Source organism: Zingiber officinale, chromosome 8A (genome assembly GCF_018446385.1).
Source record: "Zingiber officinale cultivar Zhangliang chromosome 8A, Zo_v1.1, whole genome shotgun sequence".
NCBI classification, from domain to species: Eukaryota; Viridiplantae; Streptophyta; class Magnoliopsida; order Zingiberales; family Zingiberaceae; genus Zingiber; species Zingiber officinale.
The window spans coordinates 62,101,155-62,123,061 of NC_056000.1; positions in this window are offsets into that span (position 1 = coordinate 62,101,155).

Genomic DNA, 21,907 nt, shown 5'->3' on the forward strand with positions numbered 1-21,907 from the left:
CCTTATAAGCTTCTAAGGCGATTACAGATTTGGACAAGGTAGCTCATGCTTGAGATAGCTCCATATGTAAGGACCCCAGTTCTGTAGTCTGGGATTCCAAATCTTTTCGATAGTCCATCAGAAGTAAGTCTTTGGCATTGAGCTCATTAGTCCAATGGTCGATCTCTTGTTTATGCATGAGCTTAAGGTTGTCTAGAGCCTCTGTCTGTCGGGGCCCGTTCCGACAATGCCTTCTCTTTGAGGGCTAGCTCCTCATGGTACCTGACATCGACTGTCTGGTGGAGGGCTTCAAGCATTTTCTTACCATCTTGTAGAAGACTGGACTCCAGTAAGGCTTCACTAAGAGTTTGTTTGTGGGTTGCTTTTAACTTCTTCAAAGACTCCACTTTCACTTTAAGTTGGCACACTTCTAGAGTGGAGTCAAAAGGATGAGATTCTAGGTCTTCAATGCGATCTTTCAGGATTTTGTTTTGCCAGTATATGTTCATAGACACCTAGCTCAAGCTCAACCCCTCGGCAAAAAGCTGGCCATAAAGAGGGTTAGTCGAAATTGAAAGGGAAGAGAAGTAAAGAAAGATGAAGGCTTACCGCAATAGAGTTTTTAGGGAACATGTCTACTTGGTCGGGAAGTGAAATGACATCTAGTTGCTCCATAAATTCCTTCCAAGCATTTGCCAGTTTTCCCCACATCAAAATGGTGTCGGCATAAGGAAGTGGGTCTTCATGCAGACCCTGCTGGGAAGGCATAGTAGCATGAAAGTGAAATAGTCGCGACCTAAAAGAGCTAGGAACAATCCCTCTGGTAACAAGACGGGGTGGAAGCGGAAGGTTAAGGAGAGGAAAGTCTGACAAGGGCAGATGGTAAAGATCGCCTCTCTGGAGTGCTCTTCTCTTAATCGACCGAGGCTTTCCCTTGGTCAGGCACTATTTTGTCTTTCGGAAGAACAGTAGGGCCGCCTAAAGGTCTAGACTCTGAAGCGAGGGTGGAAGCAGGCCAAGGTAGCTGGGTAGCAAGGGAGGCTTCCTCAGGCCTGTGCCTCAGTCGACGCACGAGCGGCTGCTCATCTGAATCTGACTCCTCGTCCAGGGTCCATGGGCGACGTGCGTAGAAGCAAGTGGAGTTTGCCGAGTAGGAATAGGAGTACAACAAATGGGTTGTGTCTCCTGAGGGGCGGAAGGACGAGAGGTAGAAGTACTCGTGACCATCCGGGAAGCATTCGAAACGGAGTGTCGGATGCTTCGATCGACCAAAATTATTCACCCTCGGCGATTTATTTCCAAAACACTCAATGGAAGAGGCCTAATCGCAGGCGCTTGGGCAATAATATCCGCTACAGAGAAGTAAGGATCAGAATAAGAAGTCATAGGAGGACGAAAACCATGGTAGTACTTACCCAAAGAGTGCGGCAGCTTTGATGGCATGAAGCTTAGCCCAAATAGATATAGGACGTCCTCCAACAGCATGCACAAATCAAAGTGTCATCCCACTAGTTACGCTGATGTCTCCATTAATGTGGGGTCTGAGTGATAGTCTCCTAGAAAAGGCATAGAAGGGAGAGCAGTCTGGTGCCTCGTCGGCCACGCTACGACAGAGGGAAAGCAGAGGAAGAAATACCTCTGCTTATCTAAGTGTGTTTAGAGTTCAAGTACTATCAGTCCTCATACTAAGATCAGGAAGTTCCACGTGGGGGTTTACTTTTCGGACGTCCATACATCGGGTGCGTCAAATTCACTTCTTTATCAACGTCAATGTCATCTTCATCGGCCTCCATCTAACTCAGATTCTAGATAGGAATAGATATTAATTTAGAATAGCAAATAAAATTTATCCATATTTGAAAGACTAAAAAGATGTAACAGGAGCTCAAATCAAAATAATTCTTTAATAAAAAAACGTAATTTCTTATTTATTTCTCAATTACAAATTTACATTTAATTTTTATTTTTAAATTACATTTTAAAATTTAGATATTTACTTTTAAGCTCCATGCTTATTTCAAAGCTTTTTAATACACGTTTTTTTATGGTATTATAAAAGTTTTTTGTAAAATAGTTTATTCACCTCTCAATTGCAGCTAGATTTGGCGCCAGATTAATACTTAAAGTCCTGATTAAGCTAGTTTAGCATCATTAATTCCATATATATATATCCTAATAATTCGCTTCGCACTAACTAATTCTGTTTAGTGCGTTTATTATCTGGCGATTTTCTCTCTTTGATTTCCATTTCCTGCTCTATTTAAACTTCCCCTCCCTTTCCATTTTAATTTCCACTCCAACTCGATCGAAACCTAATTAACATCTCCTCGATCTCCAGCCTTCCACTACTTTCGTATTTCTAATATCATCAAACAGGCTCATCATCATGGCTGTCGCAGTTGTCAACAACGTTAACGATATGCTAATTTCCTCTTCCGCCGCCAGCGCCAGCGCCAGCAGAGTCGAGGTTCGCTCCGTCTGGGCTCATAACCTCGACGAGGAGTTCGCCCTTATCCGCTCCGCCGTCCCGTTCCACCCCTTCGTCGCCTTGGACACCGAGTATCCTGGCGTCGTCGTCGCTTCCAAAAATCCCTACTGCACCCTCACCCTCCCCCAACGCTACGAATTGATCCGCGCCAACGTCGAGGCCCTCCGCATCGTCCAGGTCGGTCTCACCCTCTCCGACGCCGCCGGCAACCTCCCATGTGTCATCTACAGCGACGGCACTTGTGTGAGTTACGTGTGGGAATTTAATTTCCGCAACTTCGACATCAGCCGCGACCGTTACGCCCCTTCCTCCGTCGAGCTGCTCAAGGCTAATGGCATCGACTTCCAAAAGAATCAAATATGGGGCATCGACTCTTGCAGATTCGCCCAGAACTTGGCCACCTCCGGCTTGCTTTCCTTTGGCCATTTTTCTCCCGTCTCCTGGGTTATCTTCCAAGGCGCCTATGACTTCGCCTTCCTAGTCAAGATGCTGACATGCGACTGCAAATTACCAAAGACCGTTCGAGAGTTCTTGCACCTCGTTCACTTCTTTTTCGGCAAAAGGGTGTTCGATGTGAAGCACCTTTGCAAGCATTGTCCTGGGCTTTACGGAGGATTGGAGCGGGTGGCCTCTACCGTCGGAGTTGAGCGAGCAGTGGGATCTCGACATCAGTCCGGCTCCGATAGCTTATTAACATGGCAGGTGTTCTACCAAATCGCCTCTCGTGTGAATCCACAACTCATCCATCGTCCAGAACACATGGGAACACTCTTTGACCTCCAACTGCAATAGTAATTAATCCAGCTAACGGTGGCTTTTGGGTTCTGCATTATAGAGTTCATGGTTTATCACAGTTGATAGTGGTTCGGTCAGCATTAGCTTAATTTGTCCATAAGATTAATTGTCCATTGTTTCATCGTATCTTTTTGTTTTTAGTACAGATTACATGTTGTTACATCGTCAGACAAATTGTCAATATTAATTCTTTGGATCATGAGTAATACTTGTTGTTTTGCTCATCCCCTAATGTGTTTTGGATCATATACTCTGTTTAAATTCTGAACGATACTCAAATACATGCCAAACTACATGATTGATCTTTTGGAAGGCTATTAATGTGAATAGAAATGGCGCGCTAGAGATGAGATTTTGAATGATGCCTTCATTTAAAAATTGATGCGGAATATATGGTTAGGATCTTATTAATTATTAGGTATTTTTGAAAAATTGTAATCAAGACATGGAGTACAAAGAGCTCAGAATATTTGGCTTTATCGTTGAAGAATATAAATGCTAAAAATTTGTTTCTTTGATAATGGTAAATTATCATGTGGAGCCTTATTTCATTTGTTTTTTTTTTCACTCTTCGTAACGTTATATATTAACTTATTTGTCTGGACGAATCATTTATTGGCTACAGGAATTCTAATTTGGAAAGAGGTTTTTGGTTATTATTTACTTGTATGGAACCATTTTCTTGATTTTTTTTAAAACTAATTTATGGTATAGATTTACATCATACTATAAGATTATGAAGGAAATTTAACTTTCTTAACAATTAAAATAAATGATTTTTTTCCTTTTATTGATAGTTATAGTAGCCTCTAGGGGTTTATAATAACTATTTTAGTGAAATATAGTGTTAGTGTTACATAGGTGAGCGGTTATTTGCTCACCTACTGGGACAAGGGAAGGATGACCCATGAAAGGACATGGAAGGGGTGGCATACTCATACATGGGATAGAAATTAGAAAGAAACGTAGGCCAGATTTTAGTCTTATTTTATCGAACAATTAATATATTTCATTTAATCGGTGACACTAAAAAAAATATTATTTTGGGACGAATTTTGGTACAAATTTCTAAAAAATTTTCATTGTAAAAATTTTTGGGATGAAATTTCTCGTAGCCAACTTGGCGACGAATTTGGGGAAGAAATTGGTGACGAATTGAATAATATTTTTGTTGTCAAATTCGTCGTCAAGTTTACAACAAAAACAACATTCGTCGCAAATTGATGCAAAATTGGAGACGAATTCGGTGACAAAATTAGAAACGAATTATAAATTTGTCACCAAATTTATTGCATATTCTACAACAAAAATAATATTTGTCACAAAATTGTCATTGACAACTCCACGACAAAATATTTTTCTTATAGAGTTTCCAACGAATTTGGTGGTGCAAATAATAACATAAAAAAATTTGTGATCTGCGACAAATTAATTTTCGTTCTAAATTTGTAACAAATTTGGCGATGAAAATAATAATATAAAAAATTTATGATCTGTGACAAATTAATTTTCGTCCCAAATTTTATCCCAAAATCTGGGATGAATCTATATATTCGTCTCAGAATCTAGGATGAATTTTGAGACGAAAAATAATTTGTCGCAAAATTATCGATACATAATAAATTATGATAATTTGGCGACAAATTCTTTTTGTCACCAAATTCATCCCTAAATCCCAAGAATTCCAGTAGAACATTTATGCAATTTTCAATCCAATACATATAAACTTGTGTACAACAAAATTAAATACCACATCAAAAACATTTAATACATCTAATTAACATTATCACATCCTATTTAACATATATACACATCTATTAATATTTAAAATCAATTTTACAATAATACAAATCCATGTTCTCAAAAAGTTATACAAGAACTTTCTTCTTCAAAACTCCAAGAACTTATATAAGTCCAGTAATCCAAAAAGGTAATACAAGTCCAACACCTCCTAAAAGTTATACAAGTTTTTTCAAAATAAACAATAGATACATCAACTCATCATCTTTTTCCGTAAACTATCTTCTCCATCAAATATTCTTTTTCTCTATAAAAACAAACAAAAATACTGACTTAACTCTGAAAAGAAAGAGGGGATAGGAAAATATATACTATCAAGAAGCTGATCCCTGAAGAAGGTCACACAATCAAGAGGAGGATGACAGGGATGATCATCAGGCCTAGGAATGTGGGAGGTGTTGTCGTCATAAAGTTTCAGGCTAGATTGCACTGATTTAAGATCACTCCTATCAAAATCGGAGCTGAAGAAGACATACTAGGGGACTAAAGTTTCTCCGACCATAATCTGAAAAACTTAGAAGCAAGAGAAAAGGAAAAGGCACACTTACAAAAGAAATGCACGAACACTAAGGCAAGCAAGTAGGGAAGAAGAAGTATCGATGAACGATCTCTCGATGCCTTTAGGGGTTTTAAACTAAAACCACTAAGGGGCATAGGGATGCTGTAGGACCGTTGCGGCCGGCTAGAAGGGGGTTGATGGATATCCTGCAAAATCAAGCATGAACAACCCTTCTCGAACTCTTTAAGCTAACACTTGTAAATTAAAGTAAGCAGAGCAGTAATTAAAATCATAAAGAACGAGGCACAAGATATTTACTTGGTTACAACCGATGTGGTTGTTAATCCCAGGAAGATTAAGCACTAAAAACTTGTTTAGGCGGAGAAGCCTCTTACAACGTTGAAGCACAGAAACAGAAGCTTAACTACAACTAAAGCGTACAAGTGTTTGGAAATGAAATGCTCGTGATAGTTCTAAAGTTTCTCGACCAAGACTATATTTATAGCCTTGGTCGGGGCGCCCCGAAGGGGTTTTGGGCGCCCTAGGGGGATAAAACTTTATCCCCAATACTATTCCGGGCGCCCGGAGCCATTCCGGGAGCCCCGGACTGCTCCGGGCGCCCGGAATCATTCCGAGCGCCCCAGACTGCTCCGGGCACCCGGAATCATTCCGAGCGCCCCGAAGCCCAAAGTCAACAGGAGTTGACTTTTTCGTTCGGGACCTCTTCTCTGGTTTAGTCCCGTCTCGGTCCGGTTCTTCTACTCTGGATCCGCTCGCTTGGGTGATCTCTGCCATCCAGAAAAGGGCTCACCCGAACCCAAGTTCCGATCTTCTCGAGCAGGCTTCCCTCTGGCTTCTCGTCCCTCGGAATCGCCATGTGTTTCCTTCTCATCCACCAGCGTACCCATCCGCAGTCTTCGTCCCTCAGTCGCACCCCGTGCCGACCTTCTTGCTAGCTGTGTCTCTTGCTCCCTGAGCAATCTTCCGCTCCGGCTTTCGTCCCTCGGAACCACCGCACGCTTCCTTCTCGTTCGCCGGTGTACTCTTCCGCAGCACCCCGTCCCTCGGACGCACCGCATGTCATCCTTCTCGCTAGCTGCATCTTCCGCTCGAGTACCTGTGCTCCTAAGCTCCTGCACAGTTAGACACAAGGTTAGAAACACACAGGACCTAACTTAACTTGTTGATCACACCAAAACAACCTTAGGGTTCCAACAATCTCTCCCTTTTTGATGTGATCAACCCAAGTTAAGCTAGGGTAAAAAATAGACATAAAAATTAAACAATTTATATTGCAATAATGTGCAACAAGATAGAAACATTAAATTTTAAAATTTTCAATTTTCTACCTTCTACCTCGCCCTAGACTTATACTTTCTTCTCCCCCTTTGATCACATAAAAAAATGGGGTACAAAAAAGAATCTAAAGGTTGATACTTAGAAAAAAAATTGTGAGAAATGATTCTCTTGAAAACATTTCTAAGTCACACAAAATTTCTAAGTTAAAAATAACTTCTGGAAAATTTCTAAGTCTTCGTCATCAAAATTAAGAATTCTCTCAGCAGAAAACTTTATGCATAAAAAATATTTAGAACATGCAGATATAATTAAAAAAAATTCTATGCATTTATTTTTAATTTCATTTTATTATTATTATTTTTAATACTTTTATCAGAAGATTTTAAATTTCTATTTTAATTTATCATAACTTCTTAAATCATACCTTTTCAGATTTAAGACAACAAATATTAAACATGCAAGAAATTGTATTGAAAAAATAATTGGTAAAAATTCGTTTAATAATTTTTCTAATTTGCAAGATTCATTCGACAGAATATTTTGTAACTTGCAAGAATCTTTTGGCAATACTTCTGATTTGCAAAATTCTTTTGACAAAATAATTTGTAATTCACAAGAATCTTTCGTCAAAACTTTTTGCAATTCGAGAAACTCTTTCGATAATATTTCTAGTTTGCAAGAATTTTTCGGCAAAACATTTTGTAATTCAAAAAATTCTTTCGATAATATTTCTTATTTGCAAGAAGTGTTCGGCAGTTGATTTTCTAATCCGAAAAACTCTTTGGATGATTCAATTTTTAATTCACAAAAATCTTCAAGTAATTTTTCGATTGATTGAACCAATTGTTCAGAAGGTGGAGGCCATACCTCACTTACCTCGTCGGCCGTTGGTTCTCCCCCTATTGAATTACTTTCTTCCGAAGATTCTCCCCCTCCATCGATGCTCATTGAAGAAGAGCCTTCTCTGTCCTTGGGATGGACTTCGGGTATTTTGCCAGTTTCTTCATTCTCGGACTGTTCCGTCGGCGGCTTGGTGTCCATTGAGTTGTCGGCTTCCAAAGGTTCTTCGTAGAGCTTCAAGAACTTCTCCCAAAGTTCTTTTGCGCTTTTATATTCGCCAACTCTATCAAGATCTTCATTTGGTATTACGGTTAGAATGTGAAACTCTGCCCGACCGTTTGCCATTGACTCGTCACGTTGCTTCTTGTTCCAGAGGCGTAGATCGAGTTCTTCTCCATTCGTTGTCTTTGGTGCTTCATAACCACATTTCAATATTAAAGACATACCAAAATCTGAATTCAAATATACCTCTATTTGTTGCTTCCAGGAAGAAAACATCCCCTCGAATGCTGGTGGGTAGTCGCTAGCTCCGACCATTGTTTTGTTGCTTCAGACAGCGGTTAGTCCTTCTGAGGTGTCTTGGCTCTGATACTACTTGTAGGACCGTTGCGGCAGGCTAGAAGGGGGTTGTTGGATTTCCTGCAAAATCAAACATGAACAACCCTTCTCGAACTCTTTAAGCTAACACTTGTAAATTAAAGTAAGCAGAGCAATAATTAAAATCATAAAGAACGAAGCACAAGATATTTACTTGGTTACAACCGATGTGATTGTTAATCTAAGGAAGATTAAGCACTAAAAACTCCTTCAGGCGGCGAAGCCTCTTACAATGTTGAAGCGCAGAAATAGAAGCTTAACTACAACTAAAGCGTACAAGTGTTTGGAAATGAAATGCTAGTGATAGTTCTAAAGCTTCTGGACCAAGGCTATATTTATAGCCTTGGTCGGGGCGCCCCGAAGAGGTTCCGGGCGCCCTGGGGGATAAAACTTTATCCCCAACGTTTAGATCGAGTTTTGACTCGATCTGGTCAAATATCCTGGTCCGGACGTCCGGAGACATTTCGGGCGCCCCGGACTGCTCTGGGCGCTCGGAGCCATTCCGGGCGCTCCAGACTGCTCCAGGCGCTCGGAATCATTCCGGGCGCCCCGGAGCCCAAAATCAACAGGAGTTGACTTTTTTGTCCGGGGCCTCTTCTCTGGTTCAGTCCCGCCTTGGTCCGGTTCTTCTACTCCGGATCCACTCGCTTGGGTGATCTCTGCCATCCGGAAAAGGGCTCACTCAAACCCAAGTTCCGATCTTCTCGAGCAGGTTTCCCTCTGGCTTCTCGTCCCTCGGAATCACCGCGTGTTTCCTTCTCATCCACCAGCGTACTCATCCGCAGTCTTCGTCCCTCAGTCGCACCCCGTGCCGACCTTCTCTCTAGCTGCGTCTCTTGCTCCCTGAGCAATCTTCCGCTCCGATTTTCGTCCCTCGGAACTACCGCACGCTTCCTTCTCGTCTGCCGGTGTACTCTTCCACAGCACCTCGTCCCTCGGATGCACCGCGTGTCGTCTTTCTCGCTAACTGCGTCTTCCGCTCGAGTACCTGTGCTCCTAAGCTCCTGCACACTTAGACACAAGGTTAGAAACACACAGGGCCTAACTTAACTTGTTGATCATACCAAAATAACCTTGGGGTTCCAACAGATGCAAGCCAGACAATCGAAACAACACTACGAAAGATAACCGTCAGATCGCTAGAAGGGAGGCGCTATCAAGTCCCGTGCGCAAAGTGTGCGTCAGCCATTGTATCAAAGGAAATCAGTCGGACACATGTCATCTTCCTATGAAATGATATTTATGATGGAAAAGATAAGGAAATGATGAGGCTGATTTGGTAAAACTGGTGCTATGGCTCGAAGACCAAGAACTCCATGCAGTTACCTTGGGAATAGGAGTAGAAGGCGGTGGGAAACATTGATCAGAATTTGGCGTTTCACCCCAACCTCGAAATCAGAGTAAGATTCAAATTTGGCCAAGGTCGGATGATTGAATGGGAGCTATGACTACAGGTTGCTCCAAGGGCCACAGAAAATAAGTCCACGGGCGACCAACAGCCTCTCGGCCAGCGTTCCAGACTCTCGCCTCAGCGCGAGTTATATGAGAGCTTACTCGCATGACAAACGACCTCCCGGTCGACTTTCTAGACTCTCGCCCCAGCATGAATTATAAGTGAGCATGCTCTCACGACTAATGACCTCTTTGCCGGCATTCTAAACTCTCGCCTCAACACGAGTTATAAGTGAGCATGCTCTCACGACCAACAACCTCTCGGTCGACTTTCTAGACTCTCACCCCAGTGCAAGTTATAAGTCAGCATGCTCTCACGACCAACGACCTCTCAACCGGCATTCCAGACTCTTGCCTCAGCGCGAGTTATAAATGAGCATGCTCTCATGACCAACGACCTCTTGGTCGACTTTCCAGACTCTCGCCCCAGCACGAGTTATATGTGAGTAGCTCTCACGACCAACGATCTCCCGTTCGAATTTTAAAAGTCTCGCCCCCCAGCGCGAGTTCTAAGTCAGCATGCTCTCACGACCAACGATCTCTCGGTCGGTGTTCCAGACTCTTACCCCAGCACAAGTTATACATGAGCATGCTCTCATGACCAATAGCCACTTGGCCAGTGTTCCAGACTCTCGCCCTAATATAAGTTATAAGTGAGCATGCTCTCATGACCAACGACCTCTTGGCCGGCATTTCAGACTCTCACCCAAGCACGAGTTATACGTGAGCATGCTCTCACGACCAACGACCTCTCAGTTGGCATTCCAGACTCTCACCCTAGCACGAGTTATAAGTGAGCATGTTCTCACAACCAACATCCTCCTGGCAGGTGTTCCAGACTCTTGTCTCAGTGCAAGTTATAAGTGAGCATGCTCTCACGACCAACGACCTCCTGGTCGGCTTTCCACACTCTTTCCACAGGGCAAGTTATAAGTGAGCATGCTCTCACGACCAACGACTTTTTGGTTGGCGTTCCATAGTCTCGCCCCAGTACGAGTTATAAGTGAGCATGCTCTCACGACCAACGACCTCTCGGTCGGCATTCCAGACTCTCGCTTTAGCATGAGTTATAGTGAGCATGCATGTACGACCAACGACCACTCGGTCGGCTTTCCAGACTCTCGCTTCAGCATGAGTTATAAGTGAGCATGCTCTCATGACCAATGACCTCTCAGTCGACATTCTAGACTTTCGCCTCAGTGCGAGTTATAAGCGAGCATGCTTTCGCGACCAATGACCTCTCGGTCGTTGTTCCAAACTCTCACCCTAGTGCGAGTTATAAGTGAGCATGCTCTCACGACCAACGACGTCTCGGTTGGCTTTTTAGACTCTTGCCCTAGCGCGAGTTATAAGTGAGCATGTTCTCACGACCAACGACCTCTCGGTCGGCGTTCCAGACTCTCACCCCAATGCAAGTTATAAGCGAGTATGCTCTCGTGACCAACGACCTCTCGGTTGGGCTACTGACTCCCACCCCGATGCAAGATATGAGCCAACACTGCTCTTGCAAACACTTGTCAACAACCTGAGTGTTTGGATCGCCTTCATCTGTTCCAACATCGTCGGGCCAATGGCAACTCTCTGACTCACCACCTTCACTGGGCTTTTGGGTTCTGCATTAGAGTTCATGGTTTCTCTTGGTTGATAGTGATTCAGGATTAGCTTAATTTGTCCAAAAGATTAATTGTCCATTGCTTCATCGTATCTTTTTGTTTTTAGTACAGATTACATGCATGTTGTTGCATCGTCAGACAAATTGTCAATATTAATTCTTTGGATCATGAGTAGTAATTGTTGTTTTGCTTTGCCTTAAATATAATCATCCCCTGATGTAGTGTTCTGGATCATACTCTGCTCAAATTCTGAACGATACTCAAATGCATGCTACACTGCATGATTGATTAACTTTAAACAATATAGTTGGGAGCATAGTGGAAGATGTATGTTTTATCTACAATGCAAAATGGCTCATTCTTTACCATTGAAATGAAAAAGGTACGTAATGAGACAAGGGCGCATCTGATATAGGCCCTCATATCCTCAATTATCCTTTCTATTCCTATCCCTACTTATGAAAAATCTGAACAGACTTTTGGAAGATGACACCTCTTGTTGTAAAATAATAAAGCAATATAAGCAGTATTATATTCGCACAAAAATAACATGTAATAGACAGATAAATAAGGGAGTAGGATTTAAAATATAGTTATCCGGTTGAAGCGTCGGCACGCCGACTGTCGTTAGAGAATTTTTTGCCGCCTCACGGTGCAAAGACTCTCCGGCAAAATTCCCCCAAGATCCGACAACCGCTCGTCTCGTCCGTAGGTGCACTCCAAAACGGACGCTACACTCGGACCCAACCTCAGATCGTCGGAAGACCAAGCCTCAGGACAAGAAAGACGAGAAGAAAGGAAAGCAGAAATAATTGCACAGAGAAGGGAGAAAGCTCGAGTCTGGAGTGAAGAATATAGGTGCTGCAAGTCCCATTTTATTCACTCTGAGAAGGTACGAAGCACTGCTTCGCTAGAGAGGAAACGCGCCTCAGTGTCGCGTCCGCGTCCCTTCCTCACGCGCGGAACCAAACTAACCAGAACCGGAAACCAAACTGGTTTGGTTCAGAGTGAACCAAACCAGCAAAAACAGACCGGGCCGCCCGTGAGCGCAAGGCCCACGGGCTGAGGATTTGCACCCCCCCCTTGCGTGCGTTAATCGCGCACGTGACGCCCGGTTTATGGATTTCCGGCTCTAACCCCCCAAATCGACTTGATTTGGGCTTGGCCCGCGCATGCGTGTAGGTCCTCTTATCATTGCTAAGCAAGGATGGAAGAGCTTCCTATATAAGCCCTTCCAAGCTTCTCCACTTAGCAATGTGGGACTAAAAACACTACAAAAAATGCTTTGAATTTAAAACAAAATTCAACAATCCCCCACAAATTCAAATCATTTCGGTTAAAAACAAAAAACAAAAAAAATATGTCCTGAGGCTAGGTTGCAATGAGCTTTTAGTGAAAATACCTTCCGGTTTGAATTTTCACTTAAGTACACCAATCTTATTCACATAGGTTTGAAGTGAACTAGGTCTTGAACTTAAACCTTTTTATATGTGAAGTCAAATGGTAACAACTCATCACGGGCGACGGTTGAATCCTTCTGGGTTGGTGCATTACGGTCATGCCACCGAATCTTGTTTCATAAGTGCTAAGGGGTGTTGCCTAGACCCCCCACACTATGGCCACACAGTTACACTTACATAGGTGAGTTCTCCAAGGATGTACTGCGAGCATCCTGTCAATAAGACCTTGAACTCATTAAGAGCCTCCAAGCTCATCCTTACTAGCAGTCAAGCATCTATCCAGGGAAGAGACTATGAGATTATATCTCAATCAATTTGATGCTTACGGTTCACCCTTATAACTTGTTTATACCACATTGAACCTACTTCTTGGGATCTCCAATCAGATGGTTGGGTTGCCGTTATAGATGAAACCAGGATAGGCCTCAGTCCCATTCCCTTACTGGATCTCTTGATTTTCTCAGAATCAAGTCCTTTTGTGAGTGGATCAGCAATATTGTCTTTTGAACTTACGAAGTCCAATGACACCACTCCAAGAAACACTAGCTCACGAATAGACTTCAATCTTATTCATACGTGTCTCTTCTGTTTCTGGTTATACTTGGAGCTTCTAATCTGAGCTATTGTTGTTTGATTATCACAGTGTACTGAAATAGAAGGTATTGGCTTTACCATCAAGGGAATTTATGAAAGAAGACCCTTAAGCCAATCAGCTTCAGTTACTGTGGTATCTAAAACACACAATTCTGCCTCAGATGTAGAACGAGATATAATCGTCTGTTTAACAGACCTCCAAGCAACTGCACCGCCTCCAAGTGTAAAGACATAACCAGTAACGCCTTTACACTCAGCAGTGTCTGCTATCCAACTAGCATCACTACATCCCTCCAGGACTGCAGGGAATCTCCCATACCACAAGCCCAAGGATATAGTACCTTTTAGGTATCTGAGTACTCTGTCTAATGCATCCCAATGCGTTCTGTCCGGACAGCTGGTAAACCTGCTCAATTTCGTTATAGCAAAAGAAATATTAGGTCTAGAACAATTAGCTAAATACATTAGACTACCTATTATTTGTGAGTATCTTAATTGAGACACTGCCACACCACTATTATTCTTGTGGAGAGTTTTTGAAGGGTCATATGGTGTGACAACAGATTTAACTTGGCTATAACCATATTTCTCTAATACTCTCTCAACATAGAGTGACTGAGAAATTGTTATTCCATCAGTTGAACGAGTCAACTTCAGCCCTAAAATCATATCAGCACAACCCATATCCTTCATATCAAACTTACCACTTAAGAGGACCTTAGTCTCATTAATAATAGAAAGGCTAGTTCCAAATAGTAGAATATCATCTACATATAAACATAGGATAATACAATTATCACCTTTCATTTTAGCATACACACATTTATCAGAGTCATTTACTTCAAAGCCAAACGATAGCATAGCTCTATCAAATTTTTCGTACCACTGCTTTGGGGCTTGCTTCAAACCATAAAGAGATTTGACTAACCTACAGACTTTATTCTCATTTCCAGAGACTACATATCCCTCAGGCTGATCCATATATATCTCTTCTTCTAGATCTCCATTTAGGAATGCCGTTTTGACATCCATTTGATGGACCTCAAGATGATATATGGATGCTAATGCGATTAACACTCGGATTGTAGTAATTCTGGTAACAGGAGAATAAGTGTCAAAATAGTCAATCCCTTCTTTTTGTTTGAATCCCTTAGCAACTAGGCGAGCTTTGAATTTATCTACCGACCCATCAGGTTTTAGTTTTCTCTTAAACACCCATTTACATCCTATAGTGGTACACCCAGGAGGTAAATCTACCAACTCCCAAGTGGCATTAGAGATAATAGAGTCCATTTCACTTTTAATGGCCTCTTTCCAGTGCTTAGCTTCAGGAGAAGCCATAGCATCTCTATATGTCACAGGGTCACCTTCTATATTATAGGTGATAAAGTCCTGGCCTAAATCCGTAGACACACGTTGCCTCTTGCTCCTTCTCGGTTCTGTATACTCACTAGATTCATCTAGTCTAGAGTGACTTGAGGAAGGTGTACCCACTACGGATAATGGGACCTCCACGGAAGAAGGCTCATTTCTAGTAGAAATACTAGATTGAGGTGTTCTCGTCTTCATAGGAAATATATCCTCAAAAAATGTAGCATCACGAAGTTCTACAATAGTATTTGCATCTATTCCAGGAATTTCTGATTTAATAATCAGGAACCTATATGCAATACTATTTTGAGCATAACCCAAGAAGATACCATCTACGGTCTTTGGACCAAGTTTTTTTCTTCTATGTTCAGGTACTAGTACCTTTGCCAGGCAGCCCCACACTTTAAGGTATTTCAAACTTGTCCTTCGGCCTTTCCAAAGCTCATATGGGGTTTTATCCCTTGACTTCATTGGGACTCTATTTAGCACATGGCATGCAGTGTATAGAGCCTCCCCCCACATAAAGTTGGGTAACCCAGAACTGCCTAACATGGAATTAATCATATCTTCAAGGGTTCGATTTTTTCGTTCTGCTATACCGTTGGATTGAGGACTATATGGAGCAGTTATCTCATGGATTATACCTGTATCTTGACAAAATTTTTGAAACAGGTTCGAGGTAAATTCTCCACCCCTATCAGACCTTAACCTCTTAATAGTTTTATCGGTTTGATTCTCAGCTTCAGATTTAAAAATCATAAATTTATCTAAAGCTTCATCCTTGGTTTTTAGCAAATAAACATAACAATAACGAGAGTGGTCATCAATGAAGGTAATGAAATACCTTTTATGATCTCTCGTTATTACACCGTTAAACTCAGTATGAATCAATTCTAAAATATCAGAATTTCTATCAACTGATTTGAAGGGTTTACGGGGTTGTTTATATTGCACACAAATTTCACATTTTTTTCTTATCATTTATAGCATGCTTAGGGATCATGTCAAGATTCATCATCCTTTTTACGATATTAAAATTGACATGTCCTAATCTGTCATGCCATAGATCATAAGACTCAATGTTATATGAACAACCAATATCAGAAGTTTTATTTAAAGTAGCATTTTCTACATTGAGTTTAAATAAACCTTCATTAAGGTAACCTTTTCCAATAAAGGTTCCTAAATGCAATATTACAACTTTATTACATTTGAAGTTCAACACATAACCAGCACGGACTAACTTTGATCCGCTAATCAAATTCCGATGGACCGCTGGAACATGATGCACCTCATGCAGTGACAGGACTTTTCCAGAGGTGAACCTCAGGTCAACTTGTCTTATCCCAAACACCCTGGCTGCAGAATGGTTCTCCATGGTCACAGAAGTGCCTTCAATTACCTGATAAGTAAGGAAGGCAGAGTGATCAGCACAACAGTGTGCATTTGCACCTGTATCAACTAACCATTCATTGGGTTGATAGATCAAGTTTAGTTCGGGTTTGAAGGTAACAAACCTATCGCTGGTGTCGTCACTAGCAGTCACGACATTTACTTGTGTCTTGGTGTTGGACGTATTGCTTTGGTTCTTGTCCTTTCGCTTAGGGCAGAATTTGGCATAATGTCCAACCTGTCCACATGCCCAGCAAAGCTTAGGTTTGGTTCCAGTTTTCTTTTGAACCTTTGGGTTGGGTTTCATCTTGTTCTTCATTTTCTGATTTTTGAATTTCTTTTTGTCAGATGAGACTACTACATTCACCTTTGGAATAAAATCCATAGGCATTCTTGTATCATCATTTTTATGTTACTTCCGATGTTCTTCTTCTATATTTAAGGCAATCATCAAATCTTCTAGAGAGATTTTACCTCTCCGATGTTTAAGAGTCATGCCAAAATCTTCCCAACTCGGAGGCAATTTTTCGATGATAGACAAGACCTGAAATTTTTCAGGTAATGACATATCTCCTTCAGCAAGACCATGAATTTGAACTTGGAATTCATGTGTCTGCTCAACCACAGATTTGCCTTCAACCATTTTGAAGTTCAGGAATTTTGCCACAGTATACTTTTCTAAACCAGAATCTTCGGAGTTATATTTTTTATCCAAAGATTTCCACAGCTCTTTAGCTGAAGAAGTTGAGCAGTACACATCAAATAGTGCGTCTAAGAGGGCAGACAGGATTCTCCCATGGCAGAGATAATCCCTTTGCTTAAACCTCTCTAAGGCAGCACTACGAGCAGGTTCCTCTTCATTAGGTGAAGGAGGGTCTGTTTCTATAACGGAGAATAACCCTAGCGTAGTAAGCCAAAATTTCATCCGTTGTTGCCAACGTCTGAAGTTCGTAAAATTTCTCGGGTCTAGCACTAGCCTCATCAGATCCTATTACCCTATCATTCATCATGTCTATTGATACAGGCAGTAAATTCTCTAAGAATGCTGTAAAATAATAAAGCAATATAAGCAGTATTATATTCGCACAAAAATAGCATGCAATAGACAGATAAATAAAGGAGTAGGGTTTAAAATATAGTTATCCGGTTGAAGCGTCGGCACGCCGACTGTCCTTAGAGAATTTATTGCCGCCTCACGGTGCAAAGGCTCTCCGGCAAAATTCCCCCAAGATCCGACAACCGCTCGTCTCGTCCGTAGGTGCACTCCAAAACGGACGCTACACTCGGACCCAACCTCAGATCGTCGGAAGACCAAGCCTCAGGACAAGAAAGATGAGAAGAAAGGAAAGCAGGAAGAATCGCACAGAGAAGGGAGAAAGCTCGAGTCTGGAGTGAAGAATAGAGGTGCTGCAAGTCCCCTTTTATTCACTCTGAGAAGGTACGAAGCACTGCTTCGCTAGCGAGGAAACGCGCCTCAGTGTCACGTCCGTGTCCCTTCCTCACACGCGAAACCAAACTAACCAGAACCGGAAACCAAACTGGTTTGGTTCAGACTGAACCAAACCAGCAAAAACAGACCGGGCCGCTCGTGAGCGCAAGGCCCACGGGCTGGGGATTTGCACCCCCCCTGCTCGCGTTAATCGCGCACGTGACGCCCGGTTTATGGATTTCTGGCTCGAACCCCCCAAATCCACTCGATTTGGGCTTGGCCCGCTCATGCGTGTAGGTCCTCTTATCATTGCTAAGCAAGGATGGAAGGGCTTCCTATATAAGCCCTTCCAAGCTTCTCCACTTAGCAATGTGGGACTAAAAACACTACAAAAAATGCTTTGAATTTAAAACAAAATTCAACACCTCTAACAATAAGTTGCTTGGACTGGGGAATGAGTAATTTTGTGCACATAACTATTAGATTTGCCAAGCCTCTACTAGAAGTGTTGGCGCCGGAGCAACGATGTCCAAATCCAACACAGGCACAAAGATGATAAATGAAGAGTTCCATTAACCATAGCTTACAAGATGGGAAGCGCGTTATCCATAAAATAGATAAAAGAGAATTACCAGAATTGACCGGATCAAATCATCAAATCAAATCAAATTAGTTTTTTTTTTTTTGAAACCGCAAAACAAGACAACAAAAAGGGCTTCTCCTTTTGTTCTACCGCCGCTGTCCACCGAACGCCAACCAAACCTCGACGTAGACAACAAGTGGTTGCTCTAGCCAAGGCTTCTATTTCCTCCAAGGGGAGTTTCTCCAGGTGAAAGGCCCCCTTTCCGGCGATCCAGTCTCTCTACAAGATAAGTTAATTTACTTTAGATGTCAAATACTCAACACTATCAAGGAGACCAAAAACAAAATCCAGTCCGATGTCAAATTTGTCGCATCATTGGTCATATTGGAAATCTATGCCCTAAAAGATTTGATTACTCTTGGGTAAAATGTCAAATTTGTCACATCATTGGTCATCCTGGAAATCTATGCCCTCGAAGATTTGCCTAAAATTTCATTGGTGGTTCTACAGTCTCAAGACAACCGTCTATTTCACAAGCATATCCTGAAGCTCTCTCATCTGTGCCTACTTGCGGTAAAGCCCCAGAGTTTTCATCTACTGATTGGTATATTGACAGTGGAGCAACTCATCATGTCACATCGGATTATAATATCTTTACAGACGTAATGTCATATTATGGCTCAGATACGGTTCAAGTAGGCGATGGCTCAGGTTTGCAAATTGCTAATCTTGGAAACACATATATTCATTTATCTAATCGAACTTTTCACATGCGTGATATCTTTCATGTTCCATCTATCACTAAAAATTTACTTTCTACCCGTCAGTTTTGTCTTGATAACAATGTCATTTTTGAGTTTCATCATAATCATTATCTTATAAAAGATAAAGGAACAAATGCTATTGTATTTCATGGGAGAATAAAAAATGGCCTCTACTATCTTCAAAGTTCTTCAATCAAAGCTTTTGTTAGTGAACGCACAAATAAACCAGCTTGGCATGCTCGACTTGGTCATCCTTCTCTTCATATTGTCCAGTCAATCATCAATAGGTATGGTTTAACTACTTCCATTACCTTCTCTCCATCTCATTCATGTAGGGCCTGCATGGAATCTAAAAGTCATAAGCTACCTTTCTATTCATCCGATTATGTTTCTAATTTCCTACTTGAATTAATTCATTCTGATGTTTGGGGCCCTGTACCTGTTTTATCTAACCAAGGTTTCCAATATTATGTTACCTTTATTGATCATTTTAGTAAATATACTTGGCTCTATCCTATGAAAAGAAAATCTGATTTATTGGATATATTCTGTAAATTTCAAAAATCAAGTTGAACGATATTTTAATCGTAAAATACTTTCTTTTCATTCTGATTGGGGAGGTGAATATCAAGCTCTCCATCGTCATCTTGTCTCTTGTGGAATTGTTCATCGAGTCTCTTGTCCTCACACTCCAGAACAAAATGATTCTGCTGAGAGAAAACATAGACACATAGTCGAAACTGCCTTAGCTCTTCTTCATCATGCATCAGTTCCACGTAAATTTTGGGATGAAGCTGTTGCCATTACTGTATATCTCATAAATCGACTCCCTACTCCATTGCTCAATCATAAATGTCCTTTTGAAACACTTTATAATCAAACTCCTAATTACACTTTCCTTCGAATTTTTGGTTGCACATGTTATCCATGGTTACGCCCCTACTCTAAACACAAACTTGACTCTCGTTCACTACAATGTGGTTTCCTTGGTTATAGTAATTTGCACCATGGTTATCGTTGCTTACATATACCAACAGGTCGAATTTATATTTCACGACATGTTACTTTTGATGAGACTCTATTCCCTTTTTCAGTATCTTCTTCGATCTCTCCTCCAGATATAGGTGGCACCTTCCTAATACCACCTAATATTGTCAGAAATGATGGCATCCTAGGTCCTGCTCCGCTCTCTAATAACTCCCCTATACCATCAGAATCACCTCAGGATGCTGCTCCAATCTTGGAAGTCTCGCCGGTCGAAGATAATATGCTCTCTAGTTCTGAATCCTCGGATAATGCAACTCCGTCATCTACATCACCATGTCAGCCTACTTCCTCATCACCATCAACAAGTGATTCAGATGATAATGCTCCTCGTCGTATGCTTCCCATTAGTGACATTTATGAACGTTGCCCACCAAATGCGACTCGATATCCTCTTCCACGGGCTCTAGTGGTTTCTTCAAAATCTATTGAACCAACTTATTTTACGCAAGCAAACAAGAATCCAAATTGGTGTAGTGCAATGGCTATGGAATTTGATGCACTTCTTCGCAATGGAACATGGAGTCTAGTTCCACGCACTTCCTCAATGAATGTTGTGGGCTCTAAATGGGTATTCCGTCTTAAGTATCGAGCTGATGGCTCTCTTGAACGATACAAAGCTCGACTTATAGTCAAAGGTTTTAGTCAGCAACCAGGTATTGACTTCAATGACACTTTTAGTCCAGTCATCAAGATTACATCTGTCAAACTATTATTATCGATAGCTATTAGTTCCAGTTGGCCTGTACGCCAATTGGACATCTCAAATGCGTTTCTCCATGGTCATCTTGAGGAAACTGTATTTATGGAGCAACCACCTGGGTTCATTCATCCACAATTTCCATCTCATGTTTGCCAACTTAAGAAATCCTTATATGGTCTTCGACAAGCTCCTCGTGCATGGTTTCATCGACTATCCAATTGGTTACAATCTCAAGGATTTTCTGGATCAAAGACTGACTCGTCTCTATTTCACAAATATAATGATGTGTCTATGATATTTTTTCTTATTTATGTGGATGACATCCTGATAACCGGTAATGATCACAAGGGCATCGTAACTTTATTAAGTCTTCTCAATCAAGAATTGCCTACCCGAGATTTGGGCATTGCTCGTTTTTTTCTTGGTATTGAGCTTATTCCACATGAGGATGGATATCTTCTCTCTCAGAGCAAATACATTACTGGACTTCTTCAAAGAGCCAAAATGGATGGAGCACGTCCGGTCTCTACACCAATTGCTATAAACAACTCTCCATCTTCATCTTCTCCTGCTCTGTCCGATCCACAGATTTATCGAAGCATTGTTGGAGCCTTACAATATGTCACTATCACACGCCCTGATATTACTTTTGCAGTAAATCGTGCTTGTCAATTCATGCATGCTCCAACTGAACAAAATTGGGATAATGTAAAAACAATACTTCGCTATCTCAAAGGTACTATTCTACATGGTCTTCTTTTATATCGTCAATCGTCTCGAGATTTACATGCCTATAGTGATGCGGATTGGGCAAGTTCTCCTAAAGATAGACGCTCTACTAGTGGATATACAATATTTCTTGGACGAAATCTTATCTCATGGAATTCGAAGAAGCAACCTACGGTATCTCGTTCAAGTACTGAGGCAGAATATAAAGCTATAGCAAATACAACGTTTGAAATTATTTGGCTTCAATCACTTCTCTCTGAACTTCATCTTGCATCAAATATTGCACCAAAAATTTGGTGCGATAATATTGGAGCAACATATCTCACAGCAAATCCAATCTTTCATACTTGTACAAAACATGTGGAGATTGATTTTCATTTTGTTCATGAACGTGTGACAACTCAACAATTATCCGTCTCTTATATCTCTGCTGAGGATCAAATTGCTGATATCTTTACTAAGCCATTATTCAGACA